This window comes from Neoarius graeffei, chromosome 2, assembly GCF_027579695.1.
Source record: "Neoarius graeffei isolate fNeoGra1 chromosome 2, fNeoGra1.pri, whole genome shotgun sequence".
NCBI classification, from domain to species: domain Eukaryota; kingdom Metazoa; phylum Chordata; class Actinopteri; order Siluriformes; family Ariidae; genus Neoarius; species Neoarius graeffei.
Genome location: NC_083570.1, coordinates 72,387,243 through 72,396,523, shown reverse-complemented (window position 1 = coordinate 72,396,523; position 9,281 = coordinate 72,387,243).

Here is a 9,281-nt window from a genome sequence, read left to right as displayed (position 1 = left end):
GGAGATGCTCTAATAGTTGTCTTAGTAGCTGCCATGCCAGCCTGTTGATCTTGTTTAATGCTGCTGTTGTTCCTCCTCCCAGGAACAGTGACCACCCCACATTCGCTCCAAGTGATGTCCAGGGGTCAGCAAGGACATACCCATTATATCTAGTGGGTGTTGATCTTCTCATCATATGGTGAACTTTCTTTTGAAATGGTTATCTTGACCAATCATTAGGCCAGGGAACACCATGGATGGGTAACAACACCCATTCCAGTTCCAATCTGTTGGAATTCTTGAATATGCATGCGAATCACAAACCCACATAATCAGTGGGTAGGAAGCCATGCTCAACTTTGCCTTGTTTATAGTGATGCTGGAATTAGCAGAGCCGATGCGGCACCTTGCGTCATTCTGGGAGCATTATGTTATGCTTTACATTCAGACATTAAGAGGTGTTGAGCCGTCAGAACATACACACGTGTCTCCTTGAGCATGTAGAACTAGATACAAAACCATGTGTTGCACTGGTTCAGGAGGTCTAGAACAGCTGGGGATTAGGCCATCTGCTGTTTGATGTATACCCTTAGGCATGTTTGTATTATGAAGTAGTTGTCCTATAAAGAGGACTAATCGCATACTTTCACCCACCCAACACTTAGTTCTGTCCTTGTTGAGCTCTCCAGCCATCTCATCATTTAGCAGCACATTGGCCCAGTTTGAATGCAATTAGTGGCATATCCAGCATGAATCACTAATTGATCAATTCTTTGCAGTCTCTACAGCCAGGTGATGGGTGATCAATATTGCAGCACCAAATAGGGAAACACTGATAGGTGCTGTTAGGGGGGAACACTTCACTCTTTTTGACGTATTTTGGTGCTCTGAGTGCAGATAAACCCTTTCGCACTCTTCCCACCTCACCGAAACTCTGTGACACCCCACTAGCCTCACCTACTCACTGTTCTTTTCCTCCTTTGTCTCTGATAGTTTCTCTTCGTTCTCCTCTGTTTCTCCTGGCAATGGTATGCACTTGCAGTGTGAGGCATGAATCCAAGTGGTTCTTCCCCCCAACCTTAACAGTTGTTTCTGTCATCAGCAGCACCTGATATGGTCTCAACCACTGCAATCCTCCTCAGGTCCTTCACCGCAATCCAATCACCAGGCTTCAAATCACGAAGCGGTCTGGACATGCGTCCTTCACCTACTTGTGAGTGATAGTGAGAGCAAAAATAAAAAAAAGAGATCCATACAATAACACAATATTTCATCTATACATAACACAGGGTTTGTGGTTTTAGGCCCTGAGCCCATGCCAGTACTGGGTGGCCTGCCAAACAGAATTTCAAAGGGGCTGAGATTGTTTTTTTTTTTCTCACAAGCATTCTCATATGAAAGAAAACACAATAGGGAGGGCCTTCACCCAATTCAGGTACATATCTTCACAGTATTTGGCCAGTTTATTCTTCAATGTGCTATTCTCTCTCTCTACTGCACCGGCACTTGCCGGGTGATAGGCACAATGGTGTCTTAAGTCAAAGCTCATCACCTCACTTACTTGTTTCAATGCATGATTAACAAACGAGGTACCATTATCACTGATAATTTTCTTTGGGACACCCCAACATGGAATGATTTCAGTCAGCAGGGCCTTTGCTACTACACCTGCTCTTGTCTGGAGGTTGGAAAAGCCTCTATCCACTGAAAGAACATATCGACAATCACTAGACAGTACTTTTTCCCCTCAGCAGGCAAGAGCTCAATGAAACATTAGCACTGTCGCCTCACAGCAAGAAGGTTCTGGATTTGAGCCCAGTGGCCGACAGGGGCTTTTCTGTGTGGAGTTTGCATGTTCTCCCCGTGTCTGCATGGGTTTCCTCCGGGTGCTCCGGTTTCCTCCACAGTCCAAAGACATGCAGGTTAGGTTAACTGGTGGCTCTAAATTGACCATAGGTGTGAATGTGAGTGTGAATGTGAGTGTGAATTGTTTGTTTCTATGTGTCAGCCCTGTGATAACCTGGTGACTTGTCCAGGGTGTACCCCGCCTCTCGCCCATAGTCAGCTGGGATAGGCTCCAGCCCGCCTGCAACCCTGCACAGGATAAGTGGTTATGGATAATGGATGGATTATTATTATTTTATTATTATTATTATTTAAATACACACATCTGACACAGTAATCTTCGAAACTTCAAGACCTCATTTTGGCTGAACAGAGGAGGCTATTTGAATTCATATATACATCTCAGTTATGTCCACTATTTCTGCATCCTTTGCAAACCTTGTGGGTCTGAGAAGTGTAATTTTCACATGATCAATATTAATTTAGCATGGATCACGATAAGTTTTACTAATGTTTCAAACTTTTACGTTCCTTTGTCATCAGTGTTGTTTTTGGCAGCCATTTTTGATTTAGTTTTAGTCTTAGTCTTTTGGACGAAATGCTTATCAGTTTTAGTCACATTTTAGTCAATTCTATCCTTGATAGTTTTGGTCTAGTTTTAGTCGACGAAAACTAAAAGGGTTTTAGTCCAGTTTTAGTCATTCATTTTAGTCGAAAAAATAATAACTTTAAAACATTAAATTAGGCCAATACAGAGATAGGAAATTGTAATTGAGGTTGACAGGTTGTGCATAACATACTCTATATAAACGCTGTCTAGTGTGCATGCTCTCTACATAAACGCTGTCTAGTGTGCATGCTCTCTACATAAACGCTGTCTAGCGTGCATGCTCTACATAAACGCTGTCTAGTGTGCATGCTCTCTACATAAACGCTGTCTAGCGTGCATGCTCTCTACATAAACGCTGTCTAGCGTGCATGCTCTACATAAACGCTGTCTAGTGTGCATGCTCTCTACATAAACGCTGTCTAGTGTGCATGCTCTCTACATAAACGCTGTCTAGTGTGCATGCTCTCTACATAAACGCTGTCTAGTGTGCATGCTCTCTACATAAACGCTGTCTAGTGTGCATGCTCTCTACATAAACGCTGTCTAGTGTGCATGCTCTATAAACGCTGTCTAGTGTGCATGCTCTACATAAACGCTGTCTAGTGTGCATGCTCTCTACATAAACGCTGTCTATTGTGCATGCTCTACACATAAACGCTGTCTATTGTGCATGCTCTACATAAACGCTGTCTAGTGTGCATGCTCTACATAAACGCTGTCTAGTGTGTATACTCTACATAAACGCTGTCTAGTGTGTATACTCTCTACATAAACGCTGTCTAGTGTGTATACTCTCTACATAAACGCTGTCTAGTGTGTATACTCCATTGTTCACAGACTCGTGTTTCTGCCTCCATTTAACATGTCACAATGCGCTGATAGGGCACAAACATGTCATGATGAACACACAACTAGAAGACGACCACGCTGTCCGTTAATGTAAATATGATGGCTAAACATGCTGCTAACGTTAGAGTAGCCAGGTGTGCTGCTGCTCATTTAGACATATTAAGGCACAGCAACAGGGCTGAAAAGCTACATTTCCCCCCGCACGTTTCACAGTAACTCAAATATGGGTCAATATATGACAAAGCATTCAGTTGCTGTCCCACCAAAAATCCCTGCAGGACAAGTTTTACTCATGACATGTTAACTGAATTTAAGTTAGCTTAACCAAGCCAACTTTAGCATGAAGCTAGCAGTCCCATTCATTTTCGCCAGGTCACGGTGTTTTGGAAAACTTCATCGGAAATTCATCACAGACCGATTGTTGAGTGACACTAACCAAAGCTAGTAAACATATACATTATCTGTTAAGGACTTCTTATAACGTTAACTTACCGTCGCAGAAATAGCAGCATGGTGAGCCTTTAGATGCCTCTTGAGGTTGGTCGTATTCTTGCCACGTAGTTTATAGCCACAGCGTGTATCTCTGTCTCCCACTACAAGGCATTCCGTTTTATTTTCTGCTGGATTATGTGTAAAGTATGTCCATAAATCATCATGTCTTTTCCGCCCACCAAGCCCTTGTGCTGGCGTTGCCGCCGCCATGGTCCACGAACTGTGTGTGGCTGCCCCGGTGTGCACTGTGCCCGGACATGCCTGGTGATGGGCGTGACCAAACAAGGACAGGATGCAGGTGCATTGCTGATATTTTCAGCATTTGGCAGACAGATTGCACGCACCATTGGAGGAAACGCCATGCATTTTGATAGTCCTATAGCCAACCCACTAGCATTTTCGTCTCGTCTCATCAACGAAAACAACAGATACGTCTCGTCGTATTTTCGTGATGTGAGGGAAATTTAATGGACGAACATTATTATTCTCTGTGTTTCTGTATGTTGAGTTAAAGTAGCTTAGTGTACTGAGAAAGATGTTTTTCCCATGTTGTAGTCGCCTTTCTGTGGCCTTGGCTGGTGATAAGCAGGGTGCCTGAGTTCTCCATAACTACGCATCCGCCTGCACATACCAGAGCATGCCAGGTGCACGCTTTAACAAAGCTTCATAGAAAATCTTGAGCCAATCACATGAAGATGCAAGCAGTAAGCGAATGCCTTTAGAGAATAATAGATAACAGCCACTAAAACACAACTCAGAGTGCGCGTACTCTCGCATCATCAGAAGTGGTGTCTTCTTCTATTTTTCTCTTTCCTTTCCTATTTTATATATCTGTTTATATGATCTACCATAATAAATGACTGAAAAGACAACTGCTAAGCGTTCTGAAGTGTTTATTAGACATTTCCATTGCAGTGATCAAAGAGTTATGTTTAGCTCGTCACTGTCTTGTTTTAGTCATGAAAAAAAGGTGCATTAACGAAATCATTTCGTCATCGTCATTGTTAACAAAAACAACACTGTTTGTCATCATTTTGATTTTGGCAGATCATCCTGTTTGTGTAAGTTTCTTACCCTCTCAAAAAACTGTTGATGGAATGGCGGTTGCCCTAAAACCAACTCAACAACTTATCAATTTAATTGTCTCGTCTTCATCCGCTTATCCGGGGCCGGGTTGCGGAGGCAGCAGTCTGAGCATGGAAGCCCAAACTTCCCTTTCCCCAGACACCTCAGCCAGCTCCTCGGGAAGAACACCGAGGAGTTCCCAGGCCAGCCGAGAGACATACGTAGTCCCTCCAGCGTGTCCTGGGTCTTCCCTGGGGCCTCCTCCCGGGGGGGACATGCCTGGAACACCTCCCCAGGGAGGCATCCAGGAGGCATCCAAAAGAGATGCCCGAGCCACCTCAGCTGATTCCTCTCGATGTGGAGGAGCAGCGGCTCTACTCCGAGCTCCTCCCGAGTGACTGTGCTTTTCACCCTATCTCTAAGGGAGCGCCCAGCCACCCTGCGAAGGAAACTCATTTCGGCCGCTTGTATCCGCGATCTTGTTCTTTCGGTCATTACCCAAAGCTCATGACCATAGGTGAGAGTTGGAACGTAGATCGACCGGTAAATCGACAGCTTTGCCTTTTGGCTCAGCTCCTTCTTCACCACAACGGACCGGTAAAGTGACCGCATCACTGCGGAGGCTGCACCGATCCGCCTGTCGACCTCATGCTCTATCCTTCCCTTACTTGTGAACAAGATCCCGAGATACTTAAACTCCTCCACTTGAGGCAGGACTTCTCCACCAACCTGGAGAGGGCAAGCCACCCTTTTCCGGTCGAGAACCATGGCCTTGGACTTGCTGATTCTCATCCCAGCCGCTTCACACTCGGCTGCAAACCGCCCCAGTGCATGCTGAAGGTCCTGGTTTGAAGAAGCCAACAGGACAACATCATCCGCAAAAAGCAGAGATGAAATCCTGTGGTTCCCAAATAGGATTCCTTCCAGCCCCTGGCTGCGCCTAAAAATTCTGTCCATAAAAATTATGAACAGATTCAGTGACAAAGGGCAGCCCTGTTGGAGTCCAACATGCACTGGGAACATGTCTGACTTACTGCAGGCAATGCGAACCAGACTCCTGCTCCGTTCATACAGGGACCGGACAGCCCTTTGCAAAGCACCCCCCACAGAATACCAAGAGGGACACGGTCGAATGCCTTCTCCAGATCCACAAAGCACATGTGGACTGGTTGGGCAAACTCCCATGAACCCTTGAGCACCCTATGAAGGGTATAGAGCTGGTCCAGTGTTCCGCGACCAGGACGAAAACTGCATTGTTCCTCCTGGATCCAAGGTTCGACTATTGGTCGAATTCTCCTCTCCAGTACCCTGGAGTAAACCTTCCCTGGGAGGCTGAGAAGTGTGATTCCCCTATAATTGGAGCACACTCTCTGGTCCCCTTTCTTAAAAAGAGGGACCACCACCCCAATCTGCCACTCCAGAAGTACTGTCCCTGACTGCCACGCGATGTTGCAGAGGCGTGTCAGCCAAGACAGCCCCACAACATCCAGAGACTTGAGATACTCAGGGCAGATCTCATCCACCCCCGGTGCCTTGCCACCGAGGAGCTTGCAAACCACCTCAGTGACTTCGGCTTGGGTAATGGAGGAGTCCACCTCTGAGTCATCAGCCTCCGTCTCCTCTATGGAAGACATGACGGTGGGATTGAGGAGATCCTCAAAGTATTCCTTCCACCGCCCGACAATATCCCCAGTCGAGGTCAACAGCTCCCCACCCGCACTGTAAAATCAATTTAATTGTTAATTCTGAATTTGAAAACCTCGTTTTTAGGCTAATGGTTGGATAAGAATAACTGCGGGACAGAGTCATGTATTCCGAGGTCTTTTGTCCTTTAGCCTTAGTTTTATTTGCCCTTTCAAGCTTATCTTACACTTCTGGCATTTCCATCCACTTAAAAGTCAAGGACATCTGAACTACATTATATGAAACACAAAGGCATACTTTAAATTGGAAGACTGCCACCAGTGATGTACGTGAGAGCAGGACAGCCCTTCATTAGCCTCCCCATTGTTCAGTGATTAATAACAACATGGAAGTTAACAGACAGTGTGACATCAGTATGTTCTGACGCTTATGCTCAGGTCTAAGAACCTGACATGATGTCCTACTCTAAACACAGCTTATATATCTCCTGTGACATGCAGGACTCATATTTTTGTGGCTTTTTTAATCTCCTTTAAATTTGCCACTGGATTGTACGTAATGTCTTACACCAGATAAGGACTGTTTTGCAGTGCCCTGTCTTTATAAATCAGGTTCTCATCATGTCTTAATCACAGCTTCATTTATGATTTGAAATGCAGCTTTGAATAGAACTTTAATGTGTGCTATACGCTGTGTTAAATCCATTTCCTGGTTTTGTAACAATGCCTACAGTAGCCTGCTAATTGAGTAGATGTAAATTTGTGTAACATAAAAAAAACCCATGCGTGCTGCCCCAATATTTCAGTATGCCATTTTTCTTTAAACAAAAGTGGCCTGAAATTATAAGCATGTCCATTGAAACAATATACAGTAATAACAATTCCACCATATACAGTTAGGTCCATATATATTTGGACACTGACACAAATTTTCTTTTTTTACCTGTTTACTGAAACATATTCAAGTTATAGTTATATAATGGACATGGACATAAAGTCCAGACTTTCAGCTTTCATTTGAAGGTATCCACATTAAAACTGGATGAAGGGTTTAGGAGTTTCAGCTCCTTAACATGTATAACCCTGTTTTTAAAGGGACCAAAAGTAATTGGACAATTGACTCAAAGGCTATTTCATGGGCAGGTGTGGGCAATTCCTTCGTTATGTCATTCTCAATTAAACAGATAAAAGGCCTGGAGTTGATTTGAGGTGTGGTGCTTGCATTTGGAAGATTTTGCTGTGAAGAAAACATGTGGTCAAAGGAGCTCTCCATGCAGGTGAAACAAGCCATCCTTAAGCTGCGAAAACAGAAAAAACCCATCCGAGAAATTGCTACAATATTAGGAGTGGCAAATCTACAGTTTGGTACATCCTGAGAAAGAAAGAAAGCACTGGTGAACTCATCAATGCAAAAAGACCTGGATGCCCACAGAAGACAACAGTGGTGGATGATCACAGAATAATTTCCATGATGAAGAGAAACCCCTTCACAACAGCCAACCAAGTGAACAACACTCTCCAGGAAGTAGGCGTATCAATATCCAAATCTACCATAAAGAGAAGACTGCATGAAAGTAAATACAGAGGGTTCACTGCACGGTGCAAGCCACTCATAAGCCTCAAGAATAAAAAGGCTAGATAGGACTTTGCTAAAAATCATCTAAAAAAGCCAGCACAGTTCTGGAAGAACATTCTTTGGACAGATGAAACCAAGATCAACCTCTACCAGAATGAATGGAAAGAAAAAAGTATGGCAAAGGTGTGGTACAGCTCATGAGCCAAAGCATACCACATCATCTGTAAAACACGGCGGAGGCAGTGTGATGGCTTGGGCATGCATGGCTGCTAGTGGCACTGGGTCACTAGTGTTTATTGATGATGTGACACAGGACAGAAGCAGCCGGATGAATTCTGAGGTATTCAGAGACATACTGCGTGCTCAAATCCAGCCAAACTGATTGGTCGGCGTTTCATAATACAGATGAACAATGACCCAAAACATAGAGCCAAAGCAACCCAGGAGTTTATTAAAGCAAAGAAGTGGAATATTCTTGAATGGCCAAGTCAGTCACCTGATCTCAACCCAATTGAGCATGTATTTCACTTGTTAAAGACTAAACTTCAGACAGAAAGGCCCACAAACAAACAGCAACTGAAAACCGCTGCAGTAAAGGCCTGGCAGAGCATTAAAAAGGAGGAAACACAGCGTCTGGTGATGTCCATGAGTTCAAGACTTCAGGCAGTCATTGCCAACAAAAGGTTTTCAACCAAGTATTAGAAATGAACATTTTATTTACAATTATTTAATTTGTCCAATTACTTTTGAGCCCCTGAAATCAAGGGATTGTGTTTAAAAAATGCTTTAGTTCCTCACATTTTTATGCAATCATTTTGTTCAACCCACTGAATTAAAGCTGAAAGTCTGAACTTCAACTGCATCTGAATTGTTTTGTTCAAAATTCATTGTGGCAATGTACAGAACCAAAATTAGAAAAATGTTGTCTCTGTCCAAATATTTATGGACCTAACTGTATTTAACCTAAACATCATACAGAACAAATGCAGCCATTGTGGAAACAACATTTTAGCACACTCTTAACAATGCATTTATAATACTGGTAAAGTTATTTACACACACAAAAATATACATACTCTCTGTCAAGTCCGTAACTTTGATATTGTACACACTTTCAGGGAAGCTTAATCTCTGGAACTGGAATATTTAAATGAAGGGAATGCATACTGAATTTTGAGAAGTGGGTTAAGACAGATGGTATCTGCATCAAATCCAACATGTA